Source organism: Archocentrus centrarchus, unplaced genomic scaffold (genome assembly GCF_007364275.1).
Source record: "Archocentrus centrarchus isolate MPI-CPG fArcCen1 unplaced genomic scaffold, fArcCen1 scaffold_37_ctg1, whole genome shotgun sequence".
Lineage (NCBI taxonomy): Eukaryota > Metazoa > Chordata > Actinopteri > Cichliformes > Cichlidae > Archocentrus > Archocentrus centrarchus.
Genome location: NW_022060264.1, coordinates 1,716,323 through 1,737,720, shown reverse-complemented (window position 1 = coordinate 1,737,720; position 21,398 = coordinate 1,716,323). Strand labels below are relative to the sequence as shown.

At 40.1% G+C, this 21,398-nt stretch overlaps 1 pseudogene; it reads right to left on the bottom strand.

Moving 5' to 3' along the window:
- Nucleotides 1-5,417: 5,417 nt before the first annotated feature.
- Nucleotides 5,418-9,512, bottom strand: LOC115776734 (uncharacterized protein K02A2.6-like; annotated as a pseudogene).
- Nucleotides 9,513-21,398: the final 11,886 nt, after the last annotated feature.

Sequence of the window (21,398 nt, the reverse complement as noted above, 5' to 3'; positions counted from 1 at the left end):
CCCAACTCATTCAACCATACATCATATAGCATGTCCAGATGTCTGTTCTCTTTGTACAGCAGTGGCTTGAAGAAATGTATACACCAATGAAAACTGAGATGTAAACATGCTGACAGCAGTGATTTTTAGGGAGAAAATTTGGGAAAAGTAGTACGACTGCAAAAACTCTAATCTATTTTTGCTCGTATAGTTGCTCCAAAGTATCTTAAATGCACAGTGATTAATATTATGCCAATTAACTGAAATCTTTCTATATGCTAAAAAGTTAAGCAATTACCTGCTCATCCCCATCTCTCATCCACCTTCAAAAAAAAAAAAAAAGGCCTGGAAGTGTTTCCACATAAATGCTAGGCTGGGTAACATCGTAGGGCAGTCATACAAGGGGGGGGGACTTATACAAATTAGTTGACATGTCCATGTTGGAGCTAGCTAGCTTGGTTAGTAAGGTGCATCCATAATTTACTCTGATACTGATTGCGATATACTATCATGTTTAGTACTTACCTTAAAAACTCAACTGGCTACCCTCAGTGTATTTTAGTATCATTGAATATCAAACCAAAGATAGCACTCACCTGTTGCTTAAATATACAGAGAAAAACAGTTTCTTTTTGCCAGACTCTAAACACATTTACTTCTTCTTTAAACATGAGAGTCTGTGGGAAATGATTCACTTTTGGAGCCAGTCTCAGATGGCCAGCTGAGGATCTGCAGTTGGCTTCATATTAAATTCCAGAGTTTGTGATTTGGTCCACAACCACCATGAATTTAAATGTGCTACTAATCACAAAGCTATGTAATAATATTTTCCCAGATAGTAATAGTGGTATTAGTAGTAGTAGTAATAATAATAATAATAAACTGCAGAGCAGTAGGCTATAGTCAGTTGCAATGGACTGTGAGGAGTGAAAAATGGAGTAGAAAGAGAAAACAAAACAGAAAGAAGGTGGTGGGGTGGTCACCAACTGCTGCATCTGTAACAAAACACGCACAAAAAGAAAAAACAATAAACAACAACTGAAGGAGAAGAACACAAGAACAAACAACAAACACACACTCTATTTCTGTTGATCCCCCAAGAGCAGTGAAGACCTGAGACCACACATCCCGATGATAACCTCGTCCCCAACTCTGAAGGAGGATGGAGGGCCCAGCTGGAGTTCCAACGGTCAAAAGGCAAGAGCCCCAGAGAACCAAAGACAATAGGCAGCCGACCCCAACAGGGACTGGCCATCCTAGCACAAGCCGAGGGCAGGGCCCCAGGTGACTGGCAGAGCCTCCCTCTGTGCAATAAAGCAGCCCGAGCCAACTCAAACCACAACCCCCAATGGAGCGGGCCATCAACCATGCCAAAACACCCAGCCTTGTGCCCCCAAACCACCAAGTGCCCACCTGGGCAGTAATGGCCAGTGTGGAGTAAACATGTCCCACAAGGACTGAGGCACAAGAAGCCTCAGACCCAGGACCAGCCATACATGGATACATACACACATGTATGCACAAACACACACAGAAGGGCTGGGAGACATAAGACTGGGAGACTGTTGTAAACTGGGTTGACTGGATGAATTTCATCATCCCCAGGTGGAGGACCAGTCAGAGGCTGTTCCTGCATTGAAAAGACAGAACCGAGAGTGAAATAATGCTTCCTCAAATTATAATTCTGCTATTGGCTTGTGTTCAATCAAGCAATGTAAATGCAAAGCGAAGAAAAGCTGAACTCCAGTAACACTGAAGCAGTAGTGATTTCTTCTGACAAACTCCAGCAGCATTATTACTTTTTCTGCTCTCTGCAGTCTAACAGAATATTAAGATAGAGGATGATGTTTACGGGGACTTATTCTAACACTCATAATTTTCTGGATCATTTTTATTCTCATTTAATTTTACACTCAGTGCACCACTAACTCAAAACGTAATGTTTCCCACTGGTCTGCTATGGAATAGCAGCAGGGCTAAGACACCAGTTTGTTTAATTACAGCAGCATAACCTTACACCTGATATGTAAGATGGGCAGAAGAGTGTCAGCTAAGCTATCAGCTGTTGCTTAAATATACAGAGAAAAACAGTTTCTTTTTACCAGACTCTAAACACATTTACTTCTGCTGTAACACTGGACATTTAAACACGAGAGTCTGTGGGAAATGATTCACTTTTGGAGCCAGTCTCAGATGGCCAGCTGAGGATCTGCAGTTTTTACTGGCTTCATATTAAACTCCAGAGTTTGTAATTTGGTCTTTACACCACCACCATGAATTTAAATGTGCTACTAATCACAAAGCTATATAATTATATTTTCCCAGACAGTAACAATGGTACAGTAGTAGTAATAATAATAATAATAATAATAATAATAATAATAATAATAATAAACTGCAGAGCAGTAGGCTATAGTCAGTTGCAATGGACTGTGAGGAGTGAAAAATGGAGTAGAAAGAGAAAAGAAAACAGAAAGAAGGTGGTGGGGTGGTCACCAACTGCTGCATCTGTAACAAAACATGCACAAAAAGAAAAAACAACAAACAACACCTGAAAGAGAAGAACACAAGAACAAACAACAAACACACACTCTTGTTCTGTTGATCCCCCAAGAGCAGTGAAGACCTGAGACCACACATTGTGGGGTGGCAATGAGATCACTGGCAGAGCTTTATTCAGGTGTCTAAAAGAACTAATATTATGCTCAATTAATGATGACTTCAATTTGTGCTATGGGTCGCACACACAGTGGTGCCCCTTGCGAATTCACGGGTAGCTATCTGTGCAAACTGTTACCTCAAGTCAACAGACCCCTGTGCTAATATCTCCTGCAACTTGAATCTGACTTGTGTATATAATAAAGACTTTGTATCTAGTTACGCTGCATCTAATGTGTCTGCATTTTGAGTCCAGCATTTTGTATTGGTTGCTGGCCTTGAGAGGCATGGGTATGTATGGTGGAACTGATTCATGTATGAGGAATTTTTAAGTGTACAGGATTAAACTCAGATTCAGCCAAATGATGCAAAACTGATCAGATAGCACTTCACAGTGGAAGTGGATAATGACCCAAAGGATACTGCAGAAGCAACCCAAGGTGAAGAAATTGGATACTATTCAGCAGGCAAGTCAGTCACCCTTTCAGTCAGTGATCTCAACCTAATAGAGCATGATTTTTAATTACTAAAGACAAAACTGCATGCAGAGAGACTCACAACAAAGCAGCAACTGATGATCAGTTCAGTTCAACTCAACTTTATTTATATAGTACCAAACCACAACAGTTGCCTTAAGATGTTTTACATTGTAAGGTAAAAACCCTACAATCAAATGACAAGCACTTGGTGACAGTGGGAAGGAAAATCTCCCTTTTAAAAGGAAGAAACTTCCAGCAGAACCAGGATCAAGGAGGGGGAGCCACCTGCCAGAACCAGTTGGGGGGTGAGGGGATGGAGACAGGACAAAACAAATGCTGTGACAGCATCAAAGAGGTTGAGATCCCCAAGGCTTCATCCACCTGGGACTGTCCAATAATGGACTTCATATCCAGCCCTATGATAGTTTATAAAGCATGGAGTTCAGAAATAAATATATATATGATTGTGCTTATGGTAATTTTGCTTGAAATTCATCATTATTAATGTAACAAAAACAAGTGGGAGTAATCATTCAAAATCATTCTTAATGTTCATAAAGATTCTGATTGAGAGAAGTGTAATGATGTTATGTGTACTCGAAACAATGAAGTGAATGTAATGATTGAACTATCTATGTAGTGAGGTAAGGAGCTGGACAAAGAGTGGTAAAATAGAAAACAGTGTGCAGTAACAAAGTATAATCTTACGTGATTTTAATAATAGTCAATCATTTATTATTTTAATTAAATGTAGTTGCAATCAAGTATAATGTAATCATTGTAATGAATTAGATAGTATAAAGAATATGAACTGTGCTAATCTATGTCATGAAAAAAGGAATCGCAGAGTCACTGTACCAAATAAAGCAATAGCAAGTGTGAGTTTGTGCATGTGTGTGCATGCATGTATGTAAGAGTCTGTGAGGAAAATTCCAGCAGAAGATGTGGAAAGATGTGTGAAGGAGAGGGATGGTGGGAGGGGGGTGGGGAACAGGCATATGGCCAAATAAGTATTAAAGGGAGCTGTCTGGGAAGATTTGGGGCTCTTTCTGGCTTCTTGGGATTGAATAAAGTGCAACATCTGAAGAAGGATTTTCAAGTTCACAGTTATGAATTGCAGTGGGGAACGTCAGAGGATTGTGTCATGGACCTAGCTGAGCCCCCTCTCTCACTCTGGTTCTCCACTCTGTTGTGTTCATGTTGTCTAACCAATCCCTGTGTTTGTAGAGGCAGGTCTTCCTCCAGCTCTCTTTTGCCAAACACCTGGGCTGATTACTGCAGCTGGTGGTTGTTTAGGTGACCAGCAGTTCCTGCATAAGTTGGAGGAAGACGTGTACTCGATGCCAGATTGTTACTTATCTCCCAGTTAGTGGAATTGACTCTCCAGTAATTGTGTTTTGCTTTCTGCTTACCAGTGGACCCTAGTAGTCCTCTGTCTCTTTTCTCCACAGGAAATCTGGACCCCGACTGAGTTCCTGAGAGTGAGTGAATGTGAGGAGAGAAAAGACAGAAGACCTGTTATTCAATTCAATTCAATTCAGTTCAATTTTATTTATATAGCGCCAAATCACAACAAACAGTTGCCTCAAGGCACTTTGTATTGTGGGTAAAGACCCTACAATAATACAGAGAAAACCCAACAGTCAAAACAACCCCCTTTGAGCAAGCACTTGGTGACAGTGGGAAGGAAAAACTCCCTTTTAACAGGAAGAAACCTCCAGCAGAACCAGGCTCAGGGAGGGGGGGTCATCTGCCGCGACCATTTGGGCTGAGGGGAGAGAAAAAAGACATGCTGTGGAAGAGAGCCAGATATCAATTAATTAATTAATTAATTAATATCAATTAATGATTAAATGCAGAGTGTAAACAAAGAGTATTGTAACATCTTCAGGAAATAATCATTCATATTCAGCTTGATCTCACTTTAATGACCCAGCAGACCAACATGCACACATAACACTGTACGAGCGGCAGACATCTTTTTTAGGCACGCTTGTTCTACTCAAGAACACAGTTACAACAATGCTTATAATAGTCTCAGTCTGCCCCCTACTGGGCTCAATGTTACTGCAGCATTAACACATATTGCTGACAACATCAAATAACAAATACTCGTGCAGAAAGCAAATATGTAAGAACAATTAAACATCTACGATACCACATCTCCTCCCCTTCAAGTTGACAGCTTGTACTTGTCTGAAACGTTAAACAGTGGCAGTATAATATACACCAACATAGAACAATATTATATATATTTTTTCTTTTTTTTTTTTACTACAAAGAAACATCTGTGAACTTAGAGCACATAACTTCTCCAAGAAAAAAGTCTCTATCTAACAAAGTCTTTGAGATGCACAGGTGAACGTCTCTCTCGCTGAGAACGTCGCACCTCAGGCGCAGCTGGTGCATCAGGCTGAGCCTGGATGTTTGGAGCAGGTGGCAGCTCCTGAGGATCACATGACAAGGCTTGTGAAGTTGTGTCCATTATGGTGGGTAAGCAGTTGTGGGAGCCCGAGTCTGTGTCAGGTCCCGGTTCCCCCTCTGTGTCTAGTTCACTTGGGACAGTGTCTTTTAATCTGGATCTCACCTGATCCACATGTCGTTTCAGGGTTTGACCATTTCCAATGGTGACAGTGTATGACACAGGACCTGATGAGCTCAAGATAACAGCTGGGATCCACTTTGGACCGTAGGAGTAGTTTCTGATGAACACCTTGTCTCCTGGTGCAAAACTTCTCAGTTTCTTCTTTGTGTCATGACTCTCTTTCTGTTTCAGTTGTTTTTGCTGCACTTTGGTTTTTACATCAGGCACGAGCAGGTCAAAAGCTGATCTGAGTCTCCGAGACATCATCAACTCCGCTGGTGACAAGCCTGTTGTTGCGTAATGCGATAACTGAACAGAAATCTTGACAGTCTTGTTTGCAGTGTGTCACCTTTTACTTTCTTCATCCCCTCCTTGAAGGTCTGGACTGCCCTCTCTGCCAGGCCATTGGAAGATGGATGAAAAGGTGCTGATCTCACATGATCAATTCCATTTCGCTTCATGAATGTCGCAAATTCAGCACTTGTGAAACATGTTCCATTGTCTGATACCAACATTTTCGGCAGACCGAACACACTGAAACTCTGTCTCAGTTTCTCGATGGTAGCCTGTGATGTAGGCGATTTCACTGGGTAAATGTCCATCCATTTAGAATGAGCATCCACAATGAGGAGAAACATTTCACCTAAGAATGGCCCTGCATAATCCACATGAATCCTTGACCACGGTGATTCTGGCCATTCCCAGGGGTGTAATGGTGCAGTGGGTGGTGATTTGTGGTGTTTTTGACACTCGTCACATGACTGTACCTCTCTTTCGATACTCTCATCCATCCCCGGCCACCATACATATGACCTTGCCAGGCCCTTCATCTTTGACATGCCTGTGTGAGTCTGGTGCAGAAGTTTCAGTATTTTGTCTCTGCCTTTGGTGGGGATAATTACTCTAGCTCCCCAGAGCACACATCCATCCCTCACACTCAGTTCCATTTTTCTTTGTTGATATGGTTTGAAGCGAGTATCGGTCTGTGCCGGCCAGCCCTTTAAGGTATACTCATGAACTTGGGACAAGATGATATCCTTAGCTGTCCAGCGTTTGAGCTGTGTGGTGTCCACAAGTGTGTCATCTAATACATCCATCATTAAGACTTGTTCTGTCATCTCTTTTTCAGGGGCCGTGTCTGGTACAGGTAATCTGCTAAGCGCATCTGCATTTGCATGGTGTTTTCCAGGTTTGTACACAATGTGGTACTCATAGGCACTCAATGTCACAGCCCATCTTTGCACTCTTGGTGAGCCCATCTGAGGTATAGGCTTCTTCATGTTGAAAAGAGAAATCAGGGGCTTATGGTCTGTATAAATAGTGAAGACTCGACCATACAAATATTTGTGGAATTTCTGGATGCCAAACATTACAGCCAAACCTTCTTTGTCAAGCTGAGAATATCTCTTTTCAGCTGGAGAGAGTGTGCGTGACATGAACCCCAGGGGTCTTTCACTGCCATCATTCATCTTGTGTGACAAAACGGCGCCCACACCGTATGGAGATGCGTCACAAGAGAGAATTAACTCTTGGTCTGCTGAGTAATGAACCAACACATCTGCTGAGTTCAACAGAGCCTTTGATTTCTGAAAAGCTTCTTCTTGCTTCTTTTGCCATGTCCAACGCATGTCCTTCCTTAAGAGTTCATGCAGGGGGGCCAGCAGTGTTGCCAGATTGGGAAGGAACTTGTTGTAATAGTTTAGCAAACCTAAGTATGCTTTGAGTTCTGTGACACTTGTAGGAGTAGGAGCGTCCATGATGGCTTTAACTTTCTTTTCTACAGGGTGCAGCCCCTGTGCATCCACTTTGTGCCCCAAGTACTCCACGTCATTTTGCATGAAGACACACTTACTTCTTTTCAATCGTAAGCCTGCCTCTTTCAACCTGACCAACACCTCATCCAGGTTCTTTAGATGATCTGCCTCATTCACCCCGCTCACCAAAATGTCATCTAAATACACAGCCACTAGGGGTATCCCTTTCAAAAGGCCTTCCATGGTCCTCTGGAAAATGGCTGGAGCAGAAGCCACTCCAAAAGGCAGTCTGTTATATGTGAACAGCCCCCGGTGTGTGTTCACTGTCACATACTTTTTGGACTTGTCATCCAGGAGTATTTGCTGGTAAGCGTGGCTCATATCCAGTTTTGAGAACTGCTTTCCTCCAGAAAGTGCAGCAAACAAGTCCTCCACTCTGGGTATTGGATACTGTTCCAGAGAAGCTACTGTGTTTACAGTAAGCTTGTAGTCTCCACACAAACTTACTGTCCCTATAGGCTTCAGAATCGGCACAACAGGTGCCGCCCATTCAGCATATTTCACAGGTGAGATTATGTTTTCTTTTAGCAGTCGGTCTATTTCCTCATCTACTTTTGCTCGCATGGCAAACGGAACTGATCGTGGACGGAAAAATCGTGGGGTAGCATCCCGTTTTACATGAATGGTTGCTTTTGTGCCTTTCAGGGTGCCCAACTCCTCTTTGAACACATCCTCATGTTTGCTTAAAACTTGCTGTAGTGTGTTATTTTCTGTTGTCTTTACCCGGTGCACCTTCTTAGCTTTGTGTTTGTTTTTGATTTCTCTCCAGTCCAGGTGTATTTCCTCTAGCCAGCCTCGTCCTAGCAAGCTGGGGCCGTCCCCTTCGACCACCACAAGGGGCAGTGTTTTCCTCTGCTGCTTGTACCTGACTCTGACAGCTATTACACCAATCACCTTCACAGGATCCCCTGTGTATGATTCCAGCTTGATTTTGGCAGGCCTCAGGCTGGGGAGTTTGCAGCATTTCCAAGTCTGTTCATTTGTAACTGTTAGGCAGCATCCAGTATCAATTTCAAAGGTTAAAACTTGATCATTAAGTTCCATATCCACAGTGTAGGGGTCTACTTTTCTCAGGTGCACTGCACTCCGGCGCCCTAATCTGTACAGTTTACTCTGATGCTCTTGGATACACTTGATACAGTTAAGTGTGAATGAGTCCTCTTCTGAGCTCTCACTTTTACTTCCATCACCTATCTCATGAACTTTGTGAGAATGGTAGTGTGAACTCTGCTTTTTGTCTGTCTTTTCAGTTTTTAGTCCATACTTCTTCTGGTTCTGTTTAGCTTTGTTCCTACATGCTCTTGTTATGTGGCCTACTTTGCCACAAACATAACAATTTTCTTGTTTGTACTTACAGTTGGCTGCTGTGTGATTGGTTCCTTTGCATCGATAACACTCTCTGCTTTCTCCTTTAAATGTACGAGCCTCCTGCGACCCTCGGGTGACGCTGAAACATTTTGCTGTCGCACCTGAGGTCCGTAGGTCCTGGGCATTTTTATTTACGGTCTCCAGTGACACAGCGACTGACAGAGCCTTGTCAAACGTGAGGTCTGTTTCTGACAGGAGACGCCTCTGAATTCTGTCGTCATTAATTCCGCAGACGATCCGGTCTCTCAGCCTCTGTTGCAACGTGTTGCCATAGTTACAATCCTGCGCTAAGCGACGCAGCTCGGCCACGTACTCCATGACAGTTTCACTGGGCTTGCGGTTGCGGGAATCAAATTTGTACCTTTGCACAATTTCACTGGGCTTTGGTTCAAAGTGGTTTTTCATCAGAGTTACAAGCTCTTGGAAAGTTTTGTCCTTTGGCTTGGCTGGGCTGAGAAGGTTACGCATCAGGCTGTAGGTCGATGCTCCAACGACACTTATTAATATTGCCTTTTGCCTGTCTGCGTTAGTAATCCCATTAGCTGCGAAAAACTGCTCCAGTATTTCACTGTACTCATCCCACGTTTGGCTTTTGGGATCGTACGGTGCCAACGTACCGATTGTAGCCATGTTTCCTCTTCGTATCCCCGCTCTCTCTCCCTCTGTCTTTTAGCCAAACCTGTCGCAGGCTCTCGTCACTCTTTTTGTTTTACTTCTCTTCTGAGTAATCCTCGTCGCCAAAAAGATGTAACATCTTCAGGAAATAATCATTCATATTCAGCTTGATCTCACTTTAATGACCCAGCAGACCAACATGCACACATAACACTGTACGAGCGGCAGACATCTTTTTTAGGCACGCTTGTTCTACTCAAGAACACAGTTACAACAATGCTTATAATAGTCTCAGTCTGCCCCCTACTGGGCTCAATGTTACTGCAGCATTAACACATATTGCTGACAACATCAAATAACAAATACTCGTGCAGAAAGCAAATATGTAAGAACAATTAAACATCTACGATACCACAAGTATAAACAAAGTAAATAAGGTGAATGAAAAGAAACAGTGCATTATGGGAAACACCCCAGCAGCCTAGGCCTATAGCAGCATAACTAAGGGATGGTTCAGGGTCACCTGATCCAGCCCTAACTATAAGCTTGATCAAAAAGGAAAGTTTTAAAAATAGAGAGGGTGTCTGTCTCCTGAATCCAAGCTGGAAGCTGGTTCCACAGAAGAGGGGCCTGAAAGCTGAAGGCTCTGCGTCCCATTCTAAGTATCCGAGGAACCACAAGTAAGCCAGCAGTCTGACAGCGAAGTGCTCTATTTGGGTGATATGGGACTATAAGGTCTTTGAGATAAGATGGGGCCTGATTATTCAAGACCTTGTATGTGAGCAGAAGGATTTTAAATTCTATTCTAGATTTAACAGGGAGCCAATGAAGAGAAGCCAATATGGGAGAAATATGCTCTCTCTTTCTAGTCCCTGTCAGTACTCTAGCTGCAGCATTTTGGATCAGCTGAAGGCTTTTCAGGGAGCTTTTAGGACAGCCTGATAATAATGAATTACAATAGTCCACCCTAGAAGTAATAAATACAGTGCCTTGCGAAAGTATTCGGCCCCTTTGAACTTTTCAACCTTTTGCCACATTTCAGGCTTCAAACAAAGATATAAAATTTTAATTTTTTGTGAAGAATCAACAACAAGTGGGACACAATCGTGAAGTGGAATGAAATTTATTGGATGTGTCAAACCTTTTTAACAAATAAAAAACTGAAAAGTGGGGCGTGCAATATTAATACTTTGTAGCGCCACCTTTTGCTTCAATTACAGCTGCAAGTCGCTTGGGGTATGTCTTGTTTTGCACATCGAAAGACTGAAATTCTTGTCCATTCTTCCTTGCAAAACAGCTCGAGCTCAGTGAGGTTGGATGGAGAGCGTTTGTGAACAGCAGTCTTCAGCTCTTTCCACAGATTCTCGATTGGATTCAGGTCTGGACTTTGACTTGGCCATTCCAACAACTGGATACATTTATTTGTGAACCGTTCCATTGTAGATTTGGCTTTATGTTTTGGATCATTGTCTTGTTGGAAGATAAATCTCCGTCCCAGTCTCAGGTCTCTTGCAGACTCCAACAGGTTTTCTTCTAGAATGGTTCTGTATTTTGCCCCATCCATCTTCCCATCCATTTTGACCATCTTCCCTGTCCTTGCTGAGGAAAAGCAGGCCCAAACCATGATGCTGCCACCATGTTTGACAGTGGGGATGGTGTGTTCAGGGTGATGAGCTGTGTTGCTTTTACGCCAAACATATCGTTTTGCATTTTGGCTAAACAGTTCGATTTTGGTTTCATCTGACCAGAGCATGTTTGGTGTGTCTCCCAGGTGGCTTGTGGCAAACTTTAAATGAGACTTTTTAAGGATATCTTTGAGAAATGGCTTTCTTCTTGCCCCTTCCATAAAGGCCAGATTTGTGCAGTGTACGACTGATTGTTGTCCTATGGACAGACTCTCCCACCTCAGCTGTAGATCTCTGCAGTTCATCCAGAGTGATCACGGGCCTCTTGGCTGCATCTCTGATCAGTCTTCTCCTTGTTTGAGATGAAAGTTTAGAGGGACGGCCGGGTCTTGGTAGATTTGCAGTGGTCTGATACTCCTTCCATTTCAATATGATTGCTTGCACAGTGCTCCTTGAGATGTTTAAAGCTTGGGAAATCTTTTTGTATCCAAATCCGGCTTTGAACTTCTCCACAACAGTATCTCGGACCTGCCTGGTGTGTTCCTTGGTCTTCATGATGCTCTCTGCGCTTTGAACAGAACCCTGAGACTATCACAGAGCAGGTGCATTTATACGGAGACTTGATTACACACAGGTGGATTCTATTTATCATCATCAGTCATTTGGGACAACATTGGATCATTCAGAGATCCTCACTGAACTTCTTGAGTGAGTTTGCTGCACTGAAAGTAAAGGGGCCGAATAATATTGCACGCCCCACTTTTCAGTTTTTTATTTGTTAAAAAAGTTTGACACATCCAATTAATTTCATTCCACTTCACGATTGTGTCCCACTTGTTGATTCTTCACAAAAAATTAAAATTTTATATCTTTATGTTTGAAGCCTGAAATGTGGCAAAAGGTTGAAAAGTTCAAGGGGGCCGAATACTTTCGCAAGGCACTGTACATGAATTAGCTTTTCAGCATCACTCTGAGAAAGGATGTTTCTAATTTTAGAAATATTGCGCAAATGCAAAAAAGGGGTCCTACATATTTGTTTAATATGTGCATTGAAGGACATATCCTGGTCAAAAATGACTCCAAGATTTCTCACAGTGTTACTGGAGGCCAAAGTAATGCCATCCAGAGTAAGTATCTGGTTTGACACCATGTTTCTAAGATTTGTGGGGTACAAGAATTTCAGTTTTATCTGAATTTAGAAGCAGGAAATTAGAGGTCATCCAGGCCTTAATGTCTTTAAGACATTCCTGCAGTTTAACTAATTGATGTGTGTCATCTGGCTTCATTGATAGGTAAAGCTGAGTATCATCTGCATAACAATGAAAATTGATGCAATGCTTTCTAATAATACTGCCTAAAGGAAGCATGTATAATGTAAATAAAATTGGTCCTAGCACAGAACCCAGTGGAACTCCATAATTAACCTTAGTGTCTGAAGAAGACTCCCCATTTACATGAACAAATTGGAGTCTATTAGATAAATATGATTCAAACCACTGCAGTGCAGTACCTTTAATACCTATAGTATGCTCTAATCTCTGTAATAAAATGTTATGGTCAAGAGTATCAAAAGCTGCACTGAGGTCCAACAGGACAAGAACAGAGATGAGTCCACTGTCAGAGGCTGTAAGAAGATCACTTGTAACCTTCACTAATGCTGTTTCTGTACTGTGATGAATTCTGTAACCTGACTGAAACTCTTCAAATAAACCGTTCCTCTGCAGATGATCAGTTAGCTGTTTTACAACTACTCTTTCAAGAATCTTTGAGAGAAAAGGAAGGTTGGAGATTGGCCTATAATTAGCTAAGACAGCTGGTCAAGTGATGAAAGGTATTCCAGAGATTTTTACTTTTCCACAGGTGATTTTATTAAGTGATTTTTATTATTTGATTGAGCTTTTACACTGTCCCTGTTGAATTGTTAAAAATAAAATAGGGTTCAGGGTCACCTGATCCAGCACTAATTATGAGCTTTATTAAAAAGGAAAGTTTTAAGCCTAATCTGAGAGCAAAGTGCTCTATTCGGGTGATACAATTTTATGAGGTCTTTAGGATAAGCTGGGGCCTGATTATTCAAGACCTTGTATGTAAGGAGAAGGATTTTAAACTTAATTCTGGATCTAACACGGAGCAATGAAGAGGAACCAATAAAGGAGAAATATGCTCTCTCTTTCTAGCACCTGTCAGTACTCTAGCTGCAGCATTTTGAATCAACTGAAGGCTTTCAGGGAGCTTGTAGGACAACCTGATAGTAATGAATTACAATAGTCCAGCCTGGAAGTAATAGATGTATGAACTTTCAAGGGAGGAAATGCAGCATTTCGTGATCTTCATGAGTTTGAGACTTCAGGCTGACTGCAGTGAATTTTTAACCAAGTATTAAAAACAATCATTATATTTAAAATATCTTAATTTGTCCAATTACTTTTGAGCCTCTGAAAATAAGAGACTAAATATAAATTCATGTAATTCCTAAACAATATGTGCAATTCTGCATGTCAATAACATCTTGACTTTGACTGGACCATTGCAACACCTTGGTTCTTTTCTTTTTTTTTTTTTTTCGAGCCATTCTGTTGTAGATATGCTGGTGTGTTTGACATCACTGACTTGTAACATGATCCAATTTTAGCCAAGCTTTAGCTGATGGATAGATGGCCTCATGTTTGAATCTAGAATACTTTTGTGTACAGGGGACTCGATGACTGAGCGGTACCCAGGTCCTGTGGCTGCCAAAAAAAAAAAAAAAAAAAAAGCCCAAAGGGTGCTTTGTTCACTGTGTTTTTGCGTGTTTGTGCTAATATGTTGAATTTAAATTACGTAGTTTGTTAAGTTGCCAATTTGCAATCCTAAGCTATGCTCCCATGTTCTTTTTTAGAGAGAACAAGTTTTCTCCTGGCAACCCTTCTAAACAAATCATACTTTTAAAAATTTGTACTATCATCAACTTTAATATTTAACATGGTAACTGAAGCCTTTAGGGCAGGGATCCTCAAATCCAGGCCTCGAGGTCTGGTGTCCTGCAGCTTTTAGATGTGTCCCTGATCCAACACACCTCAATCAAATGGCTGAATTACCTCCTTGGTATGCAATCAAGTTCTCCAGAGTCCTGCTAATGGCTTCTATATTTGGCTCAGGTGTGTTGAAGCAGAGACACATCCAAAAGGTGCAGGACACCGGCCCTCGCGGTCTGGATTTGAGGATCCCAGCTTTAGGGTCTAGAATGCAGGTCTTGTAAGTACAAAACTTGTACAAGTCAGTCTGAGTGAAGTTACTAGGACCTACACAACTGAATGCTCCAGACCAGCAATGCTAAAACGTCTGCATTTACAGAGGTGGCCACACCTGCTGATGATCAGTTAATCACATGCATTTGATTAACAGCACCTAGCTGTTGCTTACGCTCTTAATTTCTATGGAAGAAGTAAGGATGTACTTATTTCTTTATAAGACTGCATAGAGTCTGGTGATTTCAAAGAAACTAAACTATCACTTTAAGTGTATAAGTCTTGCTTTTTGCACCCATTTTCTAATAACCCATTTATAGATCATGAGCTATATACAATTGCAATTTTTCCTGCCAAAAATAAAAAAAAATGAATGAATAAATAAATAAGTGCAAGTGAACACAATCTATATGAAGCTGTGACAGCCTGTAGCAAAACTGAGTTGTGTTTCTTTTAACCCTGTGTTTCTGGTACTCAAACAGTGTGCAGTGTGTTGTACTGTGGTTAAAAAAAATGAAAAAAAAAGCTATTACCAGGTTGGCTGTAAAGTATTTTGATTGAAATTCAGTGATAAATTAAATTATAACAGATCCATTAACACCCAGTGGACCTACAGCTTTGTGGCCTCAGGCAGTTGCTTGTTGAGAGGCAGATTACTGTACAGAAATGGTGTGAAACATTGTTTTGCATGCTTGGACTTGATGTCGTGTGCTCGGTTCTATGCAGCCGTTGTGACTGCTATGAATTTCGAGATGAATACAGGTGCTGTTATAGACCACAAACCTTCAAGATAGTTTAATGTTCAAAACATATGTTTGTTGACGTATGCTTTTAAAATGCCTGCCAGTTAGAGCAATAATTCTCCTCCAAATGATTGAAATGTTATACATTTTCTACAATACAGTCTGCAGTTTTCCTCCCCTCATATTTTATCATAGTTCAAAATTCTTAACATCAACTGTCTTCTGTTGATGCAGTTTTTATGAGGACACTGCCTCAGCAGAGTTTGAAGCAAATGGCTTCACTCACTATAAAAAGACATTCACAGACATAGAAGAGAGTATAACTGAAAATAAAGACATTGCTTCAACTTGACAATAACTTCCTTTGCAATCTATCCTTTCATTGTCTTCAGCTTTGTGTACATTTTAAAAACATTTTTGTTCTCATGTCTGCTGAACTCTTACCAGTCTGATACTGTTGGTACTTACAGGATGTCCGTATGCTTTGTAAATGTGCAGATGTATTGCCCAGATGGTAACAAACATCCCAAGCACCCTAACACCCTGATTGTGTCATTTTGTGTCAGTGTCTGACCACCAGGTATATGCATTAGCTAGATGGGTCTGTGGACCCTGTGCATCACATTTAAATGCACTGGTTATGCATCTTTTTTTTTTTGCATTTTTGGCCACAGCGGCTTTTATCAGCAGTGAAGGGAGACAGGAAATGGGGGAAGATACAGGGGAAGACACACGGGCAAATTGGAGACAGGCCAGGACTCGAACCCATGCTGCCCACAACGCAGCATATGTATGTGGTCGCCAGCTTCACCACTAAGCCACCCGGGAACTGTTATACATCTTTTTTTCAACATGGAGCACTAATGCTGGTGCATTTTAACCCAAACTACATCCTTTTCCTAACCTAACCTAAGCGTTTTCAGAGCCTCAGCATATTCAAGTGAGTTTTGGTGTGTCTTTTATGGACCAGTACAAGACAGAGCCACCCATCCATCTATTACTTTTCTACTGTTTATTTGGGTTGGTCACTGTGTACAGTTTGTGCCCATAGAAGTATGTAAGGGTAGGAACAGCTCTTTCTTTATTACAGTTGACCAATATAACATCCACATCATTATTCACTGTAAAACATTACAATGTCGAAATGTAAAGTGGAAAATTACAATAAAATCAAAGCCAATAATGTTTTAAAAAAGTAGATATATTTCTAGGTCACAAATGACCTCATACAACTTTTCATTAGCTTGGCCAAAAAAAACTATGAAAAGTTGTAGGAGAAATAGACAGCTAGGACCCATTTTTACTGTTAAAATTATCACGACACATACAGTGCCATGAAAAAGTATTTGCCCCCTCCTGATTTCTAGGTTTTTTGCATATTTGTCACAATTAAATTTTTAGATCATAAAAGGCAAAGATAACTCAAGTAAATACAAAATGGAGTTCTTAAACGATTGCTTCATTTATTAAAGGAAACAAATCTATCCAAACCTTCCTGGCCTTATGTAATTGCCCCATTTGTTAAATCATGAATTAACTGTGATTAACCAGATTTTTTTAAAAAGCTGAATTAAAATTCGCTAGTCACACCCAGGCCTGATTACTGCATTGTATTTACTGTGTTGAATCACGAAATCACTTAAATGGAAGATGTCTGACTAAATGAAGTGGGCTAAAAGAGCTCAAAAAGCAACATATCATGCCAAGAAACTCAAAAACAGATGAGAAACAAAATCACTGACATCTGTCAGTCTGACAAAAAGAAAAGGATAGAAGGTTTTGGAGGGGCCTAGTTATAGTCTAGACTTAAATCCAATTGGCATGATCTTAAAAAGCCTGTTCATGCTTGAAAATCCTCCAGTGTGGTATCATTAAAACAATTCTGGCAGTTCTTCCTGCCAAGGGTATCACAGCCAGATAGGCTTTTTTCCCCCTTACTAAATTAAATCACTTACAATCACATTACTATCATGACTATCACGAATATTATTTTAATTCATTTACACCTGAGTTGTGCATAGTTTTTAACCATCTTCATTTCTATTTGTTCCCCAAACTACCAAAAGACCAAACTTCATAAAAAATTTTGGATAGGTGGAGCATCAGCAAAATAAGAAACCCTAAACGGAACCTTTTAGGATCCATCAGGTCACTGGGAACCCATCTCGGGTTTTGGTTATACCTATATGATTTGGGTTTGGTAATGCTCACTCAATCAAATGTTCACCTGTTTGAAACACCCAAATGTAAACTTTTTTTTTTTTTTACAGAAAATGTATGAAACCTGTAACATTTAGGTCTAGATTTTCAAATGAATATATGCAAACTCTACAGATAAATTTTCTGTCATGTGATTTTGTTGTCTACTTGACCCCAGAGGGTCTTTTGTATGTAAACAATGTTTTTGTTAACTGTTTCAAAAATATCCTGAAAAAGAAAAAAAAAACTAATCCAGGGAGACTTGACTTTTTGAAAATCAAAAATCAAGTAAATATTCCTGGTAGTTGGTTAAAAAAAAATATCTCATGCCACACTGAGCTTCATCCAGAAAATGTGCATTTAAATCCACAAACAGATGGACCTGTACAAAAATATAAACATTGGTACATACACCACACATGCTGTAGTAGCTGTTGATGGACATGATAACTGTGTTTCTGTGAAAGATCTGGAAACCAATAACTCTAGCAAGAGGACACACCAGTTCAAGCAAGTTCCCCTCATTTCACATTCCAGATAATAATTGTTTATTTACATAGCTGTGAAGGCATCCAGAAAAACATTATTTATCAGCTGGTTCAAAGACAGAATGCAGGGCAGAGCCTCACTGGGTGGAGATCCTTCTGTTAATTGCTGTATTTCTCCATCAGATTAAGTGAGCCTCGGTATTTACTGCCCTACATGATTTCTCCATAATAAAACAATAATACACAAGCAAGCAAGAAAACATAAATAAATTAAAATAAAGAAGGCTTTGATTTCCACTCTTGCCTTTAAGAATAATGAGGAGTGAATACATTTTAAACACACAAGCATCCACTGGGTTCAATAAAGGCTGAGGAACGCTTCAAAGTGAGCAAATGGTAAATGGACTGGTATTTATATATAGCGACTTTGAAATTTCATTTCAGTGCTGCTGTTTAAGCTTTCTTCATGGTCCATATTTTTGACAGCCTTGTATAAGTAACTGTGGTTAATTCATTTTGGAGTGTGAGGAGTGTATTACACTTATTACTGAGAAAGTTCTTGGTTTTGTTTTCACTTGTGGAGAATGTCTACTATGGAAGGTTATTGCTGTAGAAATGCAGGCTATTGCTCAACAGATTTATTAGACCACGACCCAGTGTAAGGTTTATGCCACAGCTGCCCTAAATTAACAGTATCGATAATTACCAAATTCATTTTTCATATTTCTGGTTAATCTACCAGTATGAAATTATTTTTTTAATGCTAAAATATAGTTATTGCTGGTATCCATGAATATTTTTTAATTTACTGCTTTGCAAATAAGATAAAAAAAAATCTGAAATACAAAAGCACACTTTTTTTTTTTTTTTTAAATTAAGATGTCAAATCACAGTTATTCACTTATTGCTAGATTAATTTCTGACTTGGAGAAGTCCAGTATGCTGACTGTTATTTGCCTAATTTAACAATGTCATTTTTTGTTGGTTTTAAAAAAGTTTTTGAATGATTTCTAAAATATTGTTTTTTTGTTGTTGTTTTGTTTTGTTTTTATGACAGGTGGTCTAATAAGTTTGTTAAGCACTATAAATCTTCATTAATGGTACATATTTTCTTTCTGCTCTTCTAAGACCATGACCTTTTTGTAAGAGCACAGCTGCCTGTCTGCATTAACATGACACATTTTCCTGTACATGTATTTATGTGTTCTTTCACAGTGAAGCAATAAGGGCACCCCAAACAGAGCACAAGCAAGCAAGCAACTATCACCAGAATGCTTCCTGACAGAAAGTGAGTGCACAATTTCAAAAATGATTTTCGAAATGGTCAGTAAATACTCAGACTAAACCCCTTGAAATGTAACAGCTCGTTTGCAAAAGGGTTATGCAGAACAATACAGAACATACAATTCAACAAGGACAGATCAATTAACAAAACAAATAAAAGGTTGTAAACAAAATTACACCCTCATATAAAGTAATCAATCCAGTTATCAAAAGTAAAATACAGTAAGCAAAATAAGTGTGCAGTTATACACTTAATGAAACCATACATGTAAACAGTCTAGTTTCAAAACTAAATAAGGTAAGCTAAAGACCATTCAATAATTACAGATAAAACCCAAGAATCAAATCAACTCCATATTCAATTCAATTCAATTCAATTTTATTTATATAGCGCCAAATCACAACAAACTGTCGCCTCAAGGCGCTTTGTATTGTGGGTAAAGACCCTACAATAATACAGAGAAAACCCAACAGTCAAAACGACCCCCTATGAGCAAGCACTTGGCGACAGTGGAAAGGAAAAACTCCCTTTTAACAGGAAGAAACCTCCAGCAGAACCAGGCTCAGGGAGGGGCAGTCATCTGCTGCGACCGGTTGGGCTGAGGGGAGAGAAAAGACATGCTGTGGAAGAGAGCCAGAGATTAATATCAATTAATGATTAAATGCAGAGTGGAGTATAAACAAAGTAAATAAGGTGAATGAGAAACAGTGCATTATGTGAACCCCCCAGCAGCCTAGGCCTATAGCAGCATAACTAAGGGATGGTTCAGGGTCACCTGATCCAGCCCTAACTATAAGCTTTATCATAAAGGAAAGTTTTAAGCCTAATCTTAAAAATAGAGAGGGTGTCTGTCTCCCGAATCCAAGCTGGAAGCTGGTTCCACAGAAGAGGCGCCTGAAAGCTGAAGGCTCTGCCTCCCATTCTACTCTTAAGTATCCTAGGAACCACAAGTAAGCCAGCAGTCTGAGAGCGAAGTGCTCTGTTGGGGTGATATGGTACTATGAGGTCTTTGAGATAAGATGGTGCCTGATTATTCAAGACCTTGTATGTGAGGAGAAGAATTTTAAATTCTATTCTAGATTTAACAGGGAGCCAATGAAGAGAAGCCAATATGGGAGAAATATGCTCTCTCTTTCTAGTCCCTGTCAGTACTCTAGCTGCAGCATTTTGGATCAGCTGAAGGCTTTTCAGAAAGCTTTTAGGACAGCCTGATAATAATGAATTACAATAATCCAGCCTAGAAGTAATAAATGCATGAATGAGCTTTTCAGCATCACTCTGAGAAAGGATGTTTCTAATTTTAGAAATATTGCGCAAATGCAAAAAAGCGGTCCTACATATTTGTTTAATATGTGCATTGAAGGACATATCCTGGTCAAAAATGACTCCAAGATTTCTCACAGTGTTACTGGAGGCCAAAGTAATGCCATCCAGAGTAAGTACCTGGTTAGACACCATGTTTCTAAGCTTTGTGGGGCCGAGAACAAGAATTTCAGTTTTATCTGAATTTAGAAGCAGGAAATTAGAGGTCATACAGGCCTTAATGTCTTTAAGACATTCCTGCAGTTTAATTAATTGATGTGTGTCATCTGGCTTCATTGATAGGTAAAGCTGAGTATCATCTGCATAACAATGAAAATTGATGCAGTGCTTTCTAATAATACTGCCTAAGGGAAGCATGTATAATGTAAATAAAATTGGTCCTAGCACAGAACCCTGTGGAACTCCATAATTAACCTTACTGTCTGAAGAAGACTCCCCATTTACATGAACAAATTGGAGTCTATTAGATAAATATGATTCAAACCACTGCAGTGCAGTACCTTTAATACCTATAGCAAGCTCTAATCTCTGTAATAAAATGTTATGGTCAACAGTATCAAAAGCTGCACTGAGGTCCAACAGGACAAGAACAGAGATGAGTCCACTGTCAGAGGCTCTAAGAAGATCATTTGTAACCTTCACTAATGCTGTTTCTGTACTGTGATGAATTCTGAAACCTGACTGAAACTCTTCAAATAAACCGTTCCTCTGCAGATGATCAGTTAGCTGTTTTACAACTACTCTTTCAAGAATCTTTGAGAGAAAAGGAAGGTTGGAGATTGGCCTATAATTAGCTAAGACAGCTGGGTCAAGTGATGGCTTTTTAAGCAGAGGTTTAATTACAGCCACCTTGAAGGTCTGTGGTACATAGCCAGCTAATAAAGACTGATTGATCATTTTTAAGATTGAAGCATCAATAATTGGAAAGACTTCTTTGAACAGTCTAGTAGGAATGGGATCTAACAAACATGTTGCTGGTTTGGAGGAAGTAACTATTGAAGTTAACTCTGA